Raw genomic sequence first — 17,794 nt, forward strand, 5'->3', positions numbered from 1 at the left:
GGCAAAGCACTCAAATGAATGGATGTTTCACATCTTCTTTACATGTTCTGGAGTCATGTGGACTGAGAGGAGAATCTTATAAACAAATCAGAGTGGGGGAAGCAAACCATACAGATTTAATATAACCTCAACTGCTTTTCCCAAACAGAATTTTCCTTCCAGGTTTTATTTTCAGCTAGATCTTGAGTTTTAGAATTTTTGTGTGAAGGGAATTCTGCCATTGCTCTAAAAGACTTTCCTTCTGTAATTAAGTGTCAGCCACCTGCTTCCTAAATCCAACTACAGAAAAAATGGGGGTGAACTGCGAGCCTATTCTATGTCTGTGTATTGCGGCCATATGTTCCTTCTCCCCACTATTGCAAGCTATGCCTGCACTTTAAAAGAAGCAGAAAAGACAGCCTATAAGAGACAGCAAGTAGCATGTCTGCAACTCAGATAAACTGGCAAATGACCTTCAAGTTCTAGTTCTTTCTCCATCTTTCAAAGCACAGCACAAGTTCACACAGCCACTCCCATGAGTTTGGTGGTCCCCAGTGAGAGCTACATGACATTAGAGAATAAATAAGAAAAGGCTGACCGTCGTCAATTTAACAGCCATATGTCTAAAACTAAAGAATCATCTGCAAGCATATTCTGAAGGCTATACGCCTTTTTCTTTTTTTCCCCTCAACATTGTATCCCCTCCCTGGCAAAGAGCCTGGCACAAAGGAAATGCCCAGTAAATATTGGCTGAACAAACAGAGGAGTGTCTATAGCCTGCTTTGTAGGGGAAGGGGAGGTGGGGAAATTTCATTGCTAATTAGTACTGTGTGTCTTAATTATCTTAAATTAACTCAATCATAAGAATATTGAACAAACGAAAGAATGTTTCTCTAACTTTTCTTTCACACCATGGCAGTGCTGCTTTCTTTCCACTATTATCCATCAGTGCAAATTAATTCAGGTAAATAAACTCTAACCAAATTGCTACACTAACTTAAAAAGCATCCCTTTTAGAGCAAGTCAGCAGCACTTCGTCTATCACTTGCTATCAAGGTATCCCAGGCTCCGAGGGCCTCTGAACAATGTACTGCATTTCTGCCACCAGTGGGCAGATAAGCTGTCCAGTCACCCATTATCTTTGACAATCTTAAATAGATACAGTCCAGAATCTGTTTCCTTGTCAAGTCTAGGCATATTCAAGTTACAAAGACAAATGAAAGACAACATAAAACATAAAAAAATACAGACTTAGTCATCTTGTTAGATTTAATAATCAGGGTTTTTTAAACACTTGGTCAACATTTTTTCCAACTAAAATGTACACTATTGCTCAATGTGTTACCAAAATGTAGACACAAGGGGAACCAGCTGGGAAAACATTCTCATCAGTGACAAAGCTACTTTTTTCAAAGGAAATTAATTCCATTTATAATATAGAAGGAACATGAGCATTGCCCTAAAGACACAGGAGGCCTATAGAGTATGCCAAAAAGCTAGGGACAAACTGCCTGATATTTTCCTCTTCTTAGGATAAACACAAATACCATAAATAGCAGGCATAGGGTTTGGGGAAGAAAGCTGCCTAATCTTAGGTTTTCACTGTCTCCTGGAAGATACTTGGGTGCCACCTCAGACACACCATCTTCTTCACCTAAACTTTGGTATCAGCCTGAACTCTTCTCTACATTCTAGATTCACAACCTCTGTGGATCCCTCACCTCATAATATCTCTTGATATTCATCACTTTACTGATGGTTATTATTTTAATGGCCTCCCAAATGATGATCCTGTTCAGACTCTCTCCTCTCCAGTCCGTTTTATACAATCCAGACAGTTTATTCTCAAGAATAAAAATGACAATAACCAATCAAAAATGGCTACCATTTGGAGGACGCCATGGGCCAGGTGTGGAGTGTCTTATGTAAACTACCTTATTGAATCCTAACAACCACCTAATGAGATAGGCACTTCCATAATCTCCATTATTTTTTTTTTAGAGAAAGCTATAAGTTTATAGAGAACAATTAACTTGCCTATGTGATCATGTCTGTTTTTGAACTTGTGAATTCTGTCAGACTTCAAGTTCCCTCCCTTTGCCAAACACATCACTGAATGTCACCAAATTTCCAACTGCCGAGGTCCGTATCTATAATGTAACCCCGCTCCACTAGTGCCCTGTACAGACCATCACCAGCTGAGTAGATTGCCCTTACGTGACATACTCATTTCAGGCTCCCAAGTTTCACTCTTAAGACTGCAGTAGCCAGGGGCGCCTGGGTGGCTTAGTTGGTTAAGCGACTGCCTTCGGCTCAGGTCATGATCCTGGAGTCCCTGCATCGAGTCCCACATTGGGCTCCCTGCTCGGCAGGGAGTCTGCTTCTCCCTCTGACCCTCCTCCCTCTCATGTGCTCGCTCTCTCTCTCTCTCTCTCATTCTGTCTCAAATAAATAAATAAATAAATAAATAAATAAATAAATAAATAAATAAAAAGACTGCAGTAACCAGAACACTCCCTCCTTCCCTACCCTGGGTATCCAAACCCTGGCCCTCAGGTCACATCCTGTTTACTAACTGCTGTCACAAAAAAAACCTGGTCCAATCTCTTCCCACCCTTCTACCAACACAGCACAAATCATCAGATCTGTAAGTCTTGCCATCTCAAATAAGAGTATGTTCTTTGCATGCAAACATTGGTGTTTTAGCTTCGTTTGCCATGTAATTACTAATAATGGTAGGCACACAGAGGAGGTGTTCAATACGTATTTGCTGGAGTGAAGCAAATATAAATAACCATTTACAAACGTGAAAAAGGATGTTCAGAGTCTCCATTATATGCAGATTTTCAATGACATGCCATGTCCTATCCATCTCTAACTGTATGTTTTGTTCATCACCTGGCCAATTTTGGCTACTCGTTCAATGTACCGTTTTAATAAGAGTAATAACTACCTGTATTCTCATTTCTGTTCTATTTTAGGTTTTCAGAGTTTATTTCCTTAAAAAAATTGATCAACAGTTACAAGTGACAAGTCTCAGAGCTTCAGGTCAACTTGCCTTCCAATGACCATCATACATTTTAAAAACCAATTAGTGATTCTTTGCTTGATGAGGGAAAAAGGAAACTCTTTCCCTTCTTTGTTTATATCTTAATAGTCTTTCCATTTTGTACTTTTCCTGATCCTCAAGTCATTGTCTTACCTTTCCTTTTTTTTAATCCTTAAGGTTCTCTTGCCAATGCTGTTTCATTTGTCTAAAGCTGAGTTTCTCAAGACTCTGACCCTATCAAGCCAACTGTGGCTCGCAGCGTTACTCTACCCTGTGTCTGACTCACTATGCTCCTCACAGCTGTCACTGGCCTAATATATTGGCTCTAAGATCATCTGGCCCCCGTCATTCTTCACTATAAATTAAGTACTGGAGTGACAGATGATCCTTTTAGCAGCATGTTTGGCCACAGTGGAAGGAGGGAGAACGGAGTAACCACAAAGAAAAGCATCATTCCCCAGGAGGAAAGCAGCATCAGTGCTGACAGGGAAGAGGGTAAGTAGGCTGGGGTCAAGAAGGTTACACGGGCAACTACCCGCAAAGTGCTCTACCATCCCTGCAGACCACAACTAAGTTCTACATACTCTGAGCCCAAGAGCTTTGTTCTCCACAAGTTAGCAGTGTAGACAAATGAAGATACCTGCGCTTATAGCCCCTAGTGCATCATCCTATCCCCGGGAAAAGAAGCTGAACTGAAGATTTAAGCATTGGCTTCAAGTTCCAGCTCCGCCTTGGGCAAATCACTGAAACTCGGTTGCCTTGGTGTAAAGTGGAGGTAACAATGCTCATTCTGTTTTCTTCAAAGGGTGGGAAAGAGACAAAATGTGATAATAGACATGAAAACAGTTTGAAGAAAAAGTTTTAAGTATCATTCAATTTAAGACATATTAGTGTGAAACTGACATACATTTCCCTCAAACTACAGAAATGTGAGCAATTTAAGCCATCCATAACATCCTTTTTTTCCCCCTAGATATTCCCATAGAGCTTCCTTTTTCAGCTTCTCCTGTGGACAAAATGACCGAGGAATTGCCTGATGTTTGCAGAATCCTGTCCTAATCCATCTTGGTCAACAAGCTCTTCTCCATCCATCACACAGTTCTTTTCAATGACCCAAATTGACATTTCATTTCTGTCCTTTGTGGTTCACAAACCTCATTTGCTTGACAAGATCTCTAAGTACTAGCTGGCATTTAAAGAGAAAGTAATCACCAGGTAGACATTTCAAGGAATAAACATAATAGCTAACATTTCAAGCTGAAACTTGATTCAGATACTTTTCTTATAATCACCCAGTAAACACAATATGGAAAAACAGAATTGACCACACATCTTAATGAGTTTTCATTCTACAGAGATTAAACCCAGCTTCCCTACATGAGAAAAACAAAACAAAACAAAATTCAATGAGCAAAAATGCAATTCCATACACAACTTTTCAGGCAAACATCTGCTAAATATAAAGACTGAAGTACACCTTTAGTTGAGAGAGTGGAAATTTTCTACAGCAGGTAAGCCCGTCTTCCTCATTTTGATTCTATCCTTGCCTTAAACCATTTCTGCAATAACAAATTATGATATTGAAAAGTCTAGCAAGAAACACCAGGATATAATGGTAAGAAGCCTCCTATGAAAACAAAGACAAATCCACATCTCCCTAATTGGCTCTGTTGCTGTAGCTACCTTAGACTTAGTGAGTCTTGGGAGTTTTGCAAATAAACACAATCAATATCAAGTCTGCTGCATAAGTGTTTGTCTCATTATTAAGACAAATGTAACAGCTCTACCTTAGTCATAAGAGTAAGTCAGACCACTCTTAAATCTGTATTGTGTGTAAAAGCAACAATGCTCTGATACTCTGAAATCTCACCTCGGTTTTGAGTTTCTTTCAATAGATGCTACAGAGGGCTTCTGCCTGCAAGTGAGCAGAAATCAGTCAATGACTTTATTTATTTATTTATTTTAAGTTTTTTTTTTTTTTTTTTTTTATTTGAGAGAGAGAGACAGAGAGAGAGCATGAGAGGGGCGAGGGTCGGGAGGGTCAGAGGGAGAAGCAGACTCCCTGCCGAGCAGGGAGCCCGATGCGGGACTCGATCCCGGGACTCGATCCCGGGACTCGATCCCGGGACTCGATCCCGGGACTCCAGGATCATGACCTGAGCCGAAGGCAGTCGCCTAACCAACTGAGCCACTCAGGCGCCCCCAGTCAATGACTTTAAACTAGCGTGGCTTCAACAATACTCCTTGGAGTCCAACAGGGTGAGCAAGGACAGACACAAAAAGAAAGGGAGGCATGCAAATTCTGACCACACATTTTCCTTCCTATAGAAGTCCTTCCGAGCTCTATGCATGGTTTTGTGAACCACTCCCGCTCCCCCTTAAGTTTCTAACTAAAACTTCCAAAGAAAGAATGCAGACACTTTAAAGCATCCTCTCTCCTCTCCTCCACATCAGCTCTGCCCTGAAATTAGGTGCCAAGATCCTGGCAGATCCTCGAGCTCGGCTTGCGAAGGCAAAGATTTCTCATCTTTGAGAACTCCGAACTCTTGAGAGTCCTAGATTGTGTTCACCCCGGCTACCTTCAGCCAGCTCACCAGCCAGGGCTTCCATGTTTGTTACCTCAAAGGTCGGGGTCTGTCAGTGACCGGGACGCACGTGCGATATCTGGGCACCTCCAGGCGACACCTACCAACCCTTCTGCAGTCACCTCCTCCGTGTCTAGCCCTCAGGCCCTCTTTCCAATTAAGCGACCTTTCCAAGCAGCAGCCTCCTGCCGCGTCCTGGGGGACCGGTCAGGGTCTGAGCAAGGAGGTTCCGTGCCATCTCTGCGCTAAACACACAACTGTTGGTTTTCTGCAAAGTAGCAGAACACATTTCGGTGGCCACCGCAGCCCCCATTCGCTCCTCGGCGGCCGGACACTGACTGGCATCGGGGACATTAAGATCGATGCTCTGAACGGAGCAAAGCGGAGTCTTCGGGAACTTCACCACAGCCGTGAGATTGGGAGTGGAGGGAGAGAAGAAAGAAAAGCCCACACAAAAGCAGCCAGCCCTGCAAGCCCCGCCAGCACAAAGGCCCGCGCGCTGGTGCGGAGCCGGGAGGCTGGGCTGGAGCGAGGAGTGCGGCGAGTCCTACGAGGCCTGCGCGCCGCGCCCAGCGCGCCCCGAGCTGCCCGCCGCGCCCCCGGCGCGGGAGCGCAGCGTTCCGGTGGGGGCTCGGGGCGCACGCCTGGCGAGCCCCGGGCTGCCGCGCTCCCCGGACCGCAGCGCTCCCGGGGCGACCCCGCGCCGCCCGGGGCCCCGGCCGCGTCTCTGCCCGGAGCCCCGTGTGCAGGCGCGGCCGCCCGAGCGGCAGGAGCCGGGCCCGTGCTCACCTGGGCGCCTTCAGCCGAGCAGCGCGCGGAGGAGAGCGGCGGCGCCGGCGCTGGGCATCCCCGGCGCGGCCCCTGCAGCGGCGGCGGCTCCCTCAGCCGTTTGGGACGCCAGGAGGAGGGCGCTTCGCTTTGTTGCTTATTCATGAGGCCACGACGAGAGCTGGGGATTGGGCGGCGGGAAGATGTGCCCGCCCCGCCTCCGCTGGCGCTGACACCCGATGCCGTCGCCTCACGCCCCTCGGCGCCCACTTCCCCGCCTCCGCTCCGGCGCCGGGGCAGAGTCGGGGTTGGGGCGGGGGGTTGGGGGGTCGTCCCGCTCCGATCCCGGCTCCTGGGACCCCGCCGGAGACCCCCTGCCCTGCTGTCCCTCTTCGAAGCCTGGGCTTCTGAGGCAGCCCTCCCTCAGTGCCTACGGCCAGGGCACTGTTTTCGCTGGAAGAGCCCGAATTTCTCTGGTCCGATTAAGGCAAAGGATGCACGTCGGAAGCTGCAGGATATTCCTTGTGGAAACTGTTCGGTTTAGGCGCGCCCCTAAGTAGGATCGTGTAAAGTAGCCCTAAACAAAGTATTCCCTTCTCAGAGAAGTTAAAAATAAGTGCTAGCTAGTACGTATGGTTTATTGAGCCCTTACTCCTTCCAAGAACAATGCTAGGTTCTTCATTCAGTGTCTACTCAATCTACTCAATAACCCTGAAAGAAATAATGGTAATCCCCATTTAACAGGGAACGAAGTTGAGGCTGAAGGCTGTGTAAGTTGCCCAAGATCTTATGGCTACTGTAGCCACCAGGAATTCATGACCTCCATCCTTGAGTTTGTCAATGATTCAGTTTACTTTTTCCATTAACTCTCATTGTGGGTAAAAAGAGATGTCAGGAACCTAAAGGCCCTTTCTAGAAAACCCCCACAGAACCTGACACTTGCAAAGCACTTTTCACATACGTTATCTCTTGTACTTATTAATTCCCTTCTTTATAACAGCTGTCTTAGTCCTGTTTTGTAGTAATTTGTAAACACCTTCAAGACCCAGGAAGGTCTTGTTTACCTTTGACCCCACACACGTAACACAATCTCAGATATTCACCTTATCCTTACCCATTCCACCTCTCTTTAGAAGAGATTATCTTTGTATTTCCAGGAAGGCTGTCAACAAAGAGTTGTTGAATGGAATGTGATTGAATTGATTTGAATATATAAGATCTGTTTTCTTATGTATATTCAATGTAATACAATATAATACATTATACTGTGACCATGCCTTCTACCTGAATTCAGTACCCACCAGGTGGATAAGCCGTACTCAGCCTGAGCAAGTTGTGTTTCAACATCTTATTTTTATGTCAGGTGTTTGAAATTTACACCATATCTCATAAAAACAATGTTATATAGTATGGTAAGATTCCCAGCTAGACCACAAAACTGGGTCTACTTGACCCAAATGCATGTAAAATAATACTACTACTACTAAATAACAACCTGACCAATCAGGTTGAACCAGAGGACCAAACAGAATAGGAGAAGACAAGAGGAGAAAGGGATTCCAGCTCCCCAGGCATCTAAGGCTAGTCTTTTTTTTTTTTTTTAAGATTTTATTTATTTATTTGAGAGAGAGAGACTGAGAGAGAGAGCACATGAGAGGGGGGAGGGTTGGGAGGGTCAAAGGGAGAAGCAGACTCCCTGCCAAGGAGGGAGCCTGATGCGGGACTCGATCCAGGGACTCCAGGATCATGACCTGAGCCGAAGGCAGCCACCCAACCAACTGAGCCACCCAGGCGCCCTAAGGCTAGTCTTATATACATATTTGAAATGTCCAAAGTTTCTTTGAAATCTATCTGCCTCCCACTCTGCATCCCTTTCTAACATCCTAGTGTTGTCCTTGAAACCCATAATACTCTAAGTCCCAACAACAAAGCTCCACTCCCCAGATTTGCCTTACACTCAAAGTTTTCCATTCTCAAAAATTACCTTTCTCCCATAGTAGAATTCTTACTTTCCTTTTCCTCCATACAGTCATACAGCTATACAGTGAAAGTGATCTTATTGGAACTCATTTATACTAATCCTTTTTCCTTTCCCAAATGGTTTGTATTGCTTTAAACAACTCTGATTCATGCAATTTATCTCAACAGGTGCTATTGGTACGTGGCAGGGATAATAAGACCCACTCTTCCACCCCAGCACACACACAAATTGTAAATCAGGGAAAGCTGTATCTAAAAGTCAAATCAATAAATCCACTCACAATGAATGTTTTTTAGTCTTTTATGGGTGAAGCAAGAAATTGTATGTGTGTGTTAAGAACATTTGGGAGGGCGCCTGGGTGGCTCAGTCGTTAAGCGTCTGCCTTCGGCTCAGGTCATGATCCCAGGGTCCTGGGATCGAGTCCCGCATTGGGCTCCCTGCTTGGCAGGAAGCCTGCTTCTCCCTCTCCCACTCCCCCTGCTTGTGTTGCTGCTCTCGCTATCTCTCTGTTAAATAAATAAATAAAATCTTTAAAAAAAAAAAAAGAAAGAAAGAAAATTTGGGAACACCCAAAATTCCAATTAAAGTAATAAGAAAAGAAGCTCAGGAATGAAGTTTTGGGGTTCCCAGATTTAGTAAATAAAAATGGAGAATGTCCGTGCAGTATTTGGGACATATTTATGCTAAAAATACTATTTATCTGAAATTCGGGTTTCACTGAGCATCCTGTATTTTACCTGATAAACTTTGCAGTATTCGATGATTATTTCATCCTAGCTGGTAAAAGCCTTTGTGTCAGAAAGAAACTGGTCACATGTAACAAACAACCGGATAACCAACCCCAAGAGCCAGGAGTGGACAATGTCCATTCAAATACCATCCGGAAAGGAGAGTCTTGGCAATGCAGACTTGAGCATTATGGTGTCCTTGATAAGGCTAGCCTTAAATTGGGTAGAAATGCTTCATAGTGTACCAACTAATTCTCTTTATTCTGATTCCCATGTACCAAGTAACTATCTGACAGCTTGATTTCCCATGTATAATGCCCTTAAGACACTGCTGAAATAAATATGTGAGCTGGATTATGTGTGTCTGTTTATAACAAATCTACTTTCAATGGCCACAAAAATTGGGTATCTCTTGCAAAAGCGAAAAGGAGACCCTGAGTAGGGCTGACGTCACCAAGATAAGTACCACTTAAAGTCTCACAGAAGGGCACTTGAAAACCAGCTGGTAGGACTTCCTTAGACTGCACCACTGTTTCCTGAGGATGTTTTTAGTTTTATTTGTTTTGTCTTATTTTCATTTGAAATTCCACCAGCAACAAGCACTTGAGGCAATAGAACAAAAGAAATGAAAGAAGCATCTGAGGAAAAATCTTTCTGGAAGGCTGAGTTTACCTGGAAATCTCCTCACAACTGTTTCGCTCTTTCCCCGTGGTTTTCCCTCCCTTTATTTCTGAACACTGTAAAACTCCTTCCTTGGATGTGTTGTTCTTACAGTTTCCCAAGGCACCCAGCAAAGACGTCCGCCCATGGAAGGAGGACAGGAGCTGCTGCTATATAGAGTAGGAGTCATTTGCCAATTGCATATTTAAGTCTTCACTACAAAAGATAGTCTTTCTTTTCTGACCTTCCTAAAGGTTTATGAACACAAGCTTTTCAGCATCTCCCAATGTTCCCTGCCCAGCTACTCTCTGAACCTAATTGTATTGGATTCCCAATTCCCAGTTGCTTTTAATTTTTAAAGTGAAATTCCCAGGAGTAGACTTCAGTGTGAAATAGTCTTGCTAAGAATACTCCACTCACTCTGGGTATTCAATAAATATTTGATGCTTATGGTGATGATGATGTAAATAATGGTAACGATGGTAGAATCTGTTTTATCAATTCTGATAGATGTTTTCATTGCAGCCAAAATCCTCAGACTACTTGACATGACCTACTTGGGTGCTGATAAGCTTAGATTTTTACCTCATACTAAATTATGCCTTTAGTATGCCCTTTATTGGAAAAACGGGTAAGTAGAATAAAGCCAATAAGAAAACAGTTTTCCTTAAAGAAAGCTTTGGAACAGCAAGTTTATATACGCTGTAGTTGCTTTTAACTGTTAACAGCCCACTATATTTATCTGTCTTTAACTCTTTTTATGCAAACACCCAAATGAATCCTCTTGCTTCTCTACTCTCCCCAAGAAGCCTTATCATTATAGAAGTAGAATAATATACGCTTTACATTCCCTTCTTTTTAAAATCTGTTATTTTCAAAAAAATAATAAATAAAATAAAATCTGTTATTTTCTATATTCTCTTATTAAGTGCTAGATTTCTTCAGGCCCTGAACTTTCTGATTCAATTCTAACAAATCGAATTTTGTCTGTTGCCTTGAAAAAGCATGATAAGAGAGAAAAGGAGTACTAATGCGGGTACGAAAACAAAAGTTCTGACAGTACAGGCCAATTAAACAGAAATTTTTTAGATAAAGTCAAGGATTAAACCATTTACAAGAAAGAAATCTCATCCCTTTTTTTTTTTCAGCCATAAATAATGTCCTTGTGAGACTGTAAAAATTCTTTTTTTAAAAAAAGTTTTTATTTATTTATTTGACAGAGAGAGAGAGAGCACAAGCAGGGAGAGAGGCAGGCAGAGGGAGAAGCAGGCTCCTGGCTGAGCAGGGAGCCCGACGTGGGGCTTGATCCCAGGATCCTAGGATCATGACCTGAGCCAAAGGCAGACGCTTAACCAGCTGAGCCACCCAGGTGCCCTGTAAAAATTCTTTTTAAGAGATTTGAACATCAAAGGTCTAATATATGCTTTAATCCTAAATGAATTTGTCATTGTGAATAACTACATTCAAAATGATATTTATAGCTCTAGAAAAGCTATGAATTGCCTTGCTCTCTGTCAGACAAAAGAGTCATCTCCATCCTTGTCTCTTTTTTTATGTGCCTAATGGTAAATAAATCGGTGATTTTAATAGATTCCTTATCTTAAATAATGAGCATGAAATATTTATTCCTGACTTAACGGTATACAGTATCTACAGCCTATGTTGCAAAGAACGATGGTTTACTCTTCTCTGCCTCTACTAAGGGTAGAATTAAAGAGAATGGCTTTACCAGGGAGGGCAAAGCTCAGGCCCAAGGAAGCACTCTTATCAGAGAAAGTTCTTAGAAACTGGAATAGACTAATGAAAGAGGTTATATAGTCTCTTTTGTTCTAGGTTTCTAAAAAAGGATTCGTTTCATTCTGGCTGGGATTCCTAATGAAACACCGTTAGCTCCCTCAACAAGGACATTATGGGAATAGTTGTAAATGTGGGGAAACTACCAAATATATTTACTGAGGCTAACTGCGTTATTGTTAATTGTCTGCCTTCCAACAAATGTTGCTCATTTTACTTTCTAAAAATATGATGCAGGTATTAACATCATATTCAAAATACACAAGAGTACGAGCACCTGGGTGGCTCAGTCATTAAGCGTCTGCCTTCGGCTCAGGTCATGATCCCGGGGTCCTGGGATCGAGCCCCGCATCGGGCTCCCCGCTCAGTGGGAAGCCTGCTTCTCCCTCTCCCACTCCCCCTGCTTGTGTTCCCTCTCTCGCTATCTCTCTGTCTGTCAAATAAATAAATAAAATCTTAAAAAAAATAAAATAAAATAAATGTGGCCTGGACATCATTGCCAAAAAAAATTTAAAAAGATTTTCCTTCACTATAGCACTCAACCTCCTGCTGAATTCCCTGCCTCTGTACATTTTGTCTGATTCTTCTGGCCAAACTGTCTTAGAGGACAGCAGAATTACTTGTGTTTCATAGACAGGAAGCAATGAGCAGTGGATCATTTAATGTGGGCTATGCATTTATTTTGGTATTGGCTTTAGTTCCATGGTTCATCAATCAACAAGTGTTTTTGTTTTGTGGAAAGTATGTGGTATGGGTGGAGATATACAATTGAACTCAACTCTCTTCACACACTTTGAATTTAGTTGAGAGGAAAGGCTATACACACATTAATATTACCAATAATATATAATATAAAATTTCCTCATATGTTTCTTCAATGATCTAAACGTAGTACTCATTTTTCATCACCTCTTTTCATTGTACTACTATGGCGAGGAACTATCTGATAAAGCCTATGTGGAAAGTATGCATCTTAATATAGTTAGTACATGTGTTATGTAACCATTTTCCTCTCCCCCAAAACTATAAGCTCTCTGAGTTGAGACAGTGTGTTTTATATAGCGTCACATCTCCCACAACAACTATGGCAGTGCCCTGACATAGCAGCTGTTCGAGAAAGTATTTGTTAACTATTTAATTATGGCCATAAGCTTATTACCAAAATAAACATAGTATTGCTCACCATTTTACAACGGGAAGGCATAAACTGAATACTACTAACATAAGAAGGAAGTTTGATGACCTTCAGAACTTGTATATTAATCTCATACAAATTGGGAAGATAAAGTCCAATGTAAGTGGCTTTGAGACTCAAGATTTAATTATTTTCTTCATCCTATGTGAAGGGTTTACCCCGTGTATATAAATGTCCTGTCTGAAGCCAGAGAACTGAGCCAATTGATATTTCAAGTCCCCTTCTAACCACAAGTCTGTGATCTTTGTAACTGGTAAAGTTCACATTTATTTAAAAAGGAGTTGCTCATGAACAAGAAATACCCTGCGTGTAAGATTTTAAAAAAGAAAAAAAAAAAACTGCTTCAAGCTGAATCCAGTACTCATATTTCATCCAGGTTCAGATCCTCTGAAATAGCCAGAGCAATGTGTTTTGTTTTATTTATTCTTTGTCAAGACCTGCAATATACAGTAGACATAAAAGACGCATTTTGCAGAATCGGTTCAAAGCAATTCATTCGTAACTCGTTTACAAAAATAGCCAAAGGCAAAAAAAATTCCTTCAGAATCAGAATGATTGAAGATATGTCTCATACAGAGAAAATTATTTACTTTTGGACTGGTCCAAAGTGTGAGGCATCACCACAAAAGAAGAAACGACTTTGTCTCCAAAAAGTTCCCGGTAAAGATAAATGGGATGATCACGTAATGTTCTTTCTTTTCTCTTTTTGCTCTGAGGAGCTTTCTATAAGTGGCTTTCAGACACAGTGACATGTTTTGTTTTCTTTCCATTTCTCTCTTTGTAAAGGCCATTTTAAGGTACTTACCATGGCCAGCTGATGTTCATTTTATGACATTGTTCTCAGCAGTCATCTTACGTGGATGAGCACTTTTCACTCAGATCAGATTCTGCTTGGTTCATCAAAAACACAAAACTTAGAAAAAAAACAAAAAACACAAAACTTGTTTTCCTCTGTCAGACTCCAATTCTCCAATTCAATGGTTTTCTTTCCTCATACTTCGGGCTTCCCAGATTCTGTACCGCTGCTTTTGAAATTTAATGTCTTCTCCATCGTGTACATTGTTCCCTGTTTCAAAGATGCAAGCCTGAGCACTTTGGCCCAATCCTTTTTGATTGCAGAGTCTTGAATTCCAGCGTGTTGCTGTGTTTGAGGCAGCCTTGAGGACTATAACCCAATCCCACGTGGTGCAATGCATTATTCATTCATGAGCACTTTTACAGGCCCATTCTTTTGCCCAAGGCACAAATATAAGCAATTAGCTTCACCTCTTCTCCCTCTCCCCCTACCTGGGAGGAGGAAATGTGGCAGACATGAAGGGCATTGTAAGCAGGTGATAAAGATATGGAAGACATAAAAATACTAGAAGCTAGAAACATTTTCTCGTCACAGGGAAAGAGACAGAGACAAACATGGTTACCTCCGCCCTCTTGCTCTTTGTCCACTTTGGTTTCCGGGCCCAGAGGTGGACTTTTGACTGGAGAAATGAGGGACAAAGCACTTGAGTTAAGGGATAAAGAGGAGACTCAGATTCCTCCTTTCCCTCTTCCAGCTTTTTCAGGAACAGCCTTGAAGGTAGAAACTTTGAGGACTGGGGGTGATATGTCTGAGAGGAGCCCTTCCTTCTGGAAAGCTCAGTGGGATTGGGCCAGGGTGGAGCTTTACTTCATACACACACTGGTTGTTAAAATAATGAAGCATTTCCATATCAGTTGGTGTAAATCCATTACCGCAAGCTGTTACTCTAAGTCCTCCCAATGCCCTCTTCTTCCCAGCCTCAACTCCCTCACCAGCTCCCCATCATCCCAAGGAAAGGGGGGTCCACTAATGTCTGGCACAGTCAGATGTCTCTTGTGATTGGCTAGTGTAGTACTCATGCCATTCTAAGTATGATTTTTTTTAAGATTTTATTTATTTTTTTTTAAAGATTTTATTTATTTATTCATGACAGAGAGAGAGAGAGAGAGAGGCAGAGGGAGGAGCAGGGAGTCGCGGGACTCGATCCCAGGACCCTGAGATCATGACCTGAGCCGTAGGCAGACGCTTAACCATCTGAGCCACCCAGGCGCCCAAGATTTTATTTTTAAGTAATCTCTACACCCAGTGTGGGGCTCCAACACACAACCCCGAGACCAAGAGTTGCATGTTCTACTGACTGAGCAGCCAGGCGCCCCCATTCTAAGTATTTTTAATAGCATCCCTGGTTGAAGCAGAACAGTGACATATTTAGGGGGTGAATATGAGATAGACCTTCTCCCCAAAAAAGCCCATTTCAGGCCAAAGAGTCCACAGGTGGTACTTTTTCACAAAGTGACTCTCCCTGATCGTAGACTCTGTCTGTGTCTTTGAACCTGTGTCTTGCAGAAGGAAAGAGAACTTGCTGCACAGGTGGCCTAAAGATTCTTGGCCCTTCTAGGGTAAGAGAGAAAACAAGTGTTCTAGAATCTAAGTGCTTAGGAGCATGCCTTTAGCTTCACAAGACAGTGATAGTTGTGATATCTTAGGCTTGTTGGGAGGATTAGATGAGCTAATATGGAAAATACTTAGCACAGTGTCCTTAACACCCATTACACGGTCAATAAATACTATTATATGAAACACAGTGCAGACTCAGTTGATGAGGTATTGATTTTCACGTATAAAAGCTGGTATTTCCTGGGTTGATGGCTAATGGACTTTTTTTCCCCCTTGAGGAACTTTCTGAGAGCAGAAGCAGACCTATTGATATCCCCCTATTTAAATTTCAAGTTTATGATGGAAAGAATCATTTTCCAGGGCTAGATTTTAGAGTGGGAGTTTTGGCATAATTCTGTAGAATTTTCTTAGAATCTCACTGAAGAAATTTAATCAAGAAGGCTCTCAAGTTTAACTGAGTAATTTGGATGATATCCACCAGCGGATTCCCATTAACACCAGCTTTTTCCCACAACCAGAAATATTCTTAAATAGGCAGGAAACATGTTTTAATTTGCTGAAATTGTGCTATTATTTAACTGATCTAACATTTTATGAAAATTCACTTACCTAGAACCAATTATATCACTTACATAGCTGAAAATAGGTTCAAACTGTAATGGTGTCTGGCCTATTACAAAGATTGAATATATTTATCTTATTTGGGGATCCTGAAACACTTTATAGTCATGGAGGTGTATCTCTGCCCCAATTTCCTTATTCATCAAATGAGACACTGAAACTGCAAGAGATTGCAAAGCCCACGCAGGAACCCATGCCTCTGGATTTGTAGTCCAGGGCTCTTCCCCTTCTGCACAGGGCTGTCTTCGGTGGCATTATCCTATTTCAAAGGATATTTATCCTATTTCAAAGGATATGAAGGAATGACTTCATCAAAGATTTGGCTTTACAGTCAAGCATCATAATTTATATAGATGCCTCTGTGCCTGGGCTCATGTTCTTTTATCTGACTTGAACATTTGTCTCACCTTTCTTTGGCTAAAGATGCTTATTCATCTTCAGGACTCACCTTGAGCATCACCTCAAGGAAACTGTCCTGGTGGCCTAGGCTGAGCCGAGTGCCCTTCTTCATTACACCTCGGCATGCCTCTGTCATGGCACTCAGGTTCAGAATAGCCATGTCTCAGGTGCCCAGTCTCTGCATTGGTGTTAAGCCTGCCTCCTGCATCCCATTCTGCCTCAATTACTGCCCAGGCTGTATCCTCCCCAACCTACATACCCCCAACATATTTCCCCCCACCAAACTATATCACTACCCAGCTGTAGTCACCCCAGCCTGAATGCACCCTAGCTTGCATCTCTTCCCACCAGACTATATCTTCCTGCATATATCCCTCTGTGAAAGGAAGAATTCTAAGACAGCCCCAAAGATTCTTGGCCCCTGATATGCACATACTTTCTCCCAGATATTCAATCAAACTCTAACCTGGGTGTTCCTATAAAGTGATTTTGCAAATACAATTAAGACCCCAAATCAGATGACTTTAAAATCAGGTGGGCCCCATCTAATCACATAAGCCCTTTAAATCTGGGTCAAGAAGTTAAGTCGGGGAAGTCAGCATGACAGGACAGATGGAGGGGCCATGTGGCAAGGAACTAAGGTGCCCTCTGGATGCTGAGAGTGGCCCCTGCCAACAGTCAGCAAGAAAACAGGGGTCTTGGGGTGCCTGGGTGGCTCAGTTGGTTGGGTGTCTGCCTTCGGCTCGGGTCATGATCCCAGGGTCTTGGGATCGAGTCCCGCATCAGGCTCCCTCCTCGGCAAGGAGTCTGCTTCTCCCTCTCCCCCTACCCAACCCCCCTGCTCGTGCTCTCTCTCTCTCTCTCTCTCACGCTCTGGGGGTCTCAGTTCTACAACCAAAAGGAACTGAATCCTCCCAACAATTATGGAGCCTGAAAGAGAATATGAGCTCCAAAAAGGAACACAGCCCAGCTGACATCTTGATTTTAGCTTTCTGATAGCCTGAGTGGAGAACTCAGCCACCTGAGCCTGGACTTCTGACCTACAGAACTGAGAACAAATGAACGGATGTAAATTTGTGGTAATTTGTTACACAGCCCTAGAAAACTAACACAACCTCACCCAGCCTGTACCTTCCCAATTTGTAACCTTCAGTCTATCTTCCCCTGGCTGAATCTCCCCAGGATGCATCTTCCCAGCTGGAACCATTCCGTAGCCTGAGTCATTCACCTACCCCAGCGTGAACATTCCGACCTGTATTCCTCCCCACTCATACCATTCCCCAGCCTGAATGCCCTCCACAAACACACAGCCTGTCACATACAACCCCCCATCAAGCCAGTCACACACACGCACACACACACACACTGCTAACACCACTAACACCATCACTATGCTGCACCGTACAGCAGCCTAAGTGATTCAGCCCAAGGAACACACCAGTCAAATTCACAGTCTGCACTACCAGATGGAAATTTTGTCTCCTTTCCAAAACTGGTGAGCAGGACTGGGCATCCCAAAAAGAAAACAGTAGTCTCCTCTCCTTTGCTCCCTTGAGCCTCAAGCCAACTGGTGAGCAACCCGTCAGTCCTACTTCCTAGGCTCAGTGCTGCACTAGCTTCTT

General features: G+C 43.0%; 1 protein-coding gene across 10 annotated transcripts in view; it reads right to left on the minus strand.

The window, feature by feature from the left end:
* The window catches only part of ARMH4 (armadillo like helical domain containing 4), a 230,560-nt gene that overhangs the window by 110,791 nt on the left and 101,975 nt on the right, over nucleotides 1–17,794 (minus strand). The window contains exons 1-2 of one of the 10 annotated variants that reach the window (XM_054513730.2): nucleotides 6,403–6,526; nucleotides 4,899–4,943 (exon numbers count right to left, since the gene is read on the minus strand). The exons of 7 other annotated variants lie outside the window; for them this stretch is intronic. The gene's annotated coding sequence lies outside the window, so the exon portion shown is untranslated. Of the gene's footprint in view, nucleotides 1–4,898; nucleotides 5,153–6,402; nucleotides 6,531–17,794 lie in introns of those variants that run through there. 2 more of the 10 variants (XM_045900940.3, XM_064571105.1) reach the window with 2 other exon arrangements.

The sequence above is a fragment of the Mirounga angustirostris genome, unplaced genomic scaffold (assembly GCF_029215605.1).
Source record: "Mirounga angustirostris isolate CCGP_5_RB_7025 unplaced genomic scaffold, mMirAng1.0.hap1 SCAF_9, whole genome shotgun sequence".
In the NCBI taxonomy this organism is placed as follows: Eukaryota; Metazoa; Chordata; class Mammalia; order Carnivora; family Phocidae; genus Mirounga; species Mirounga angustirostris.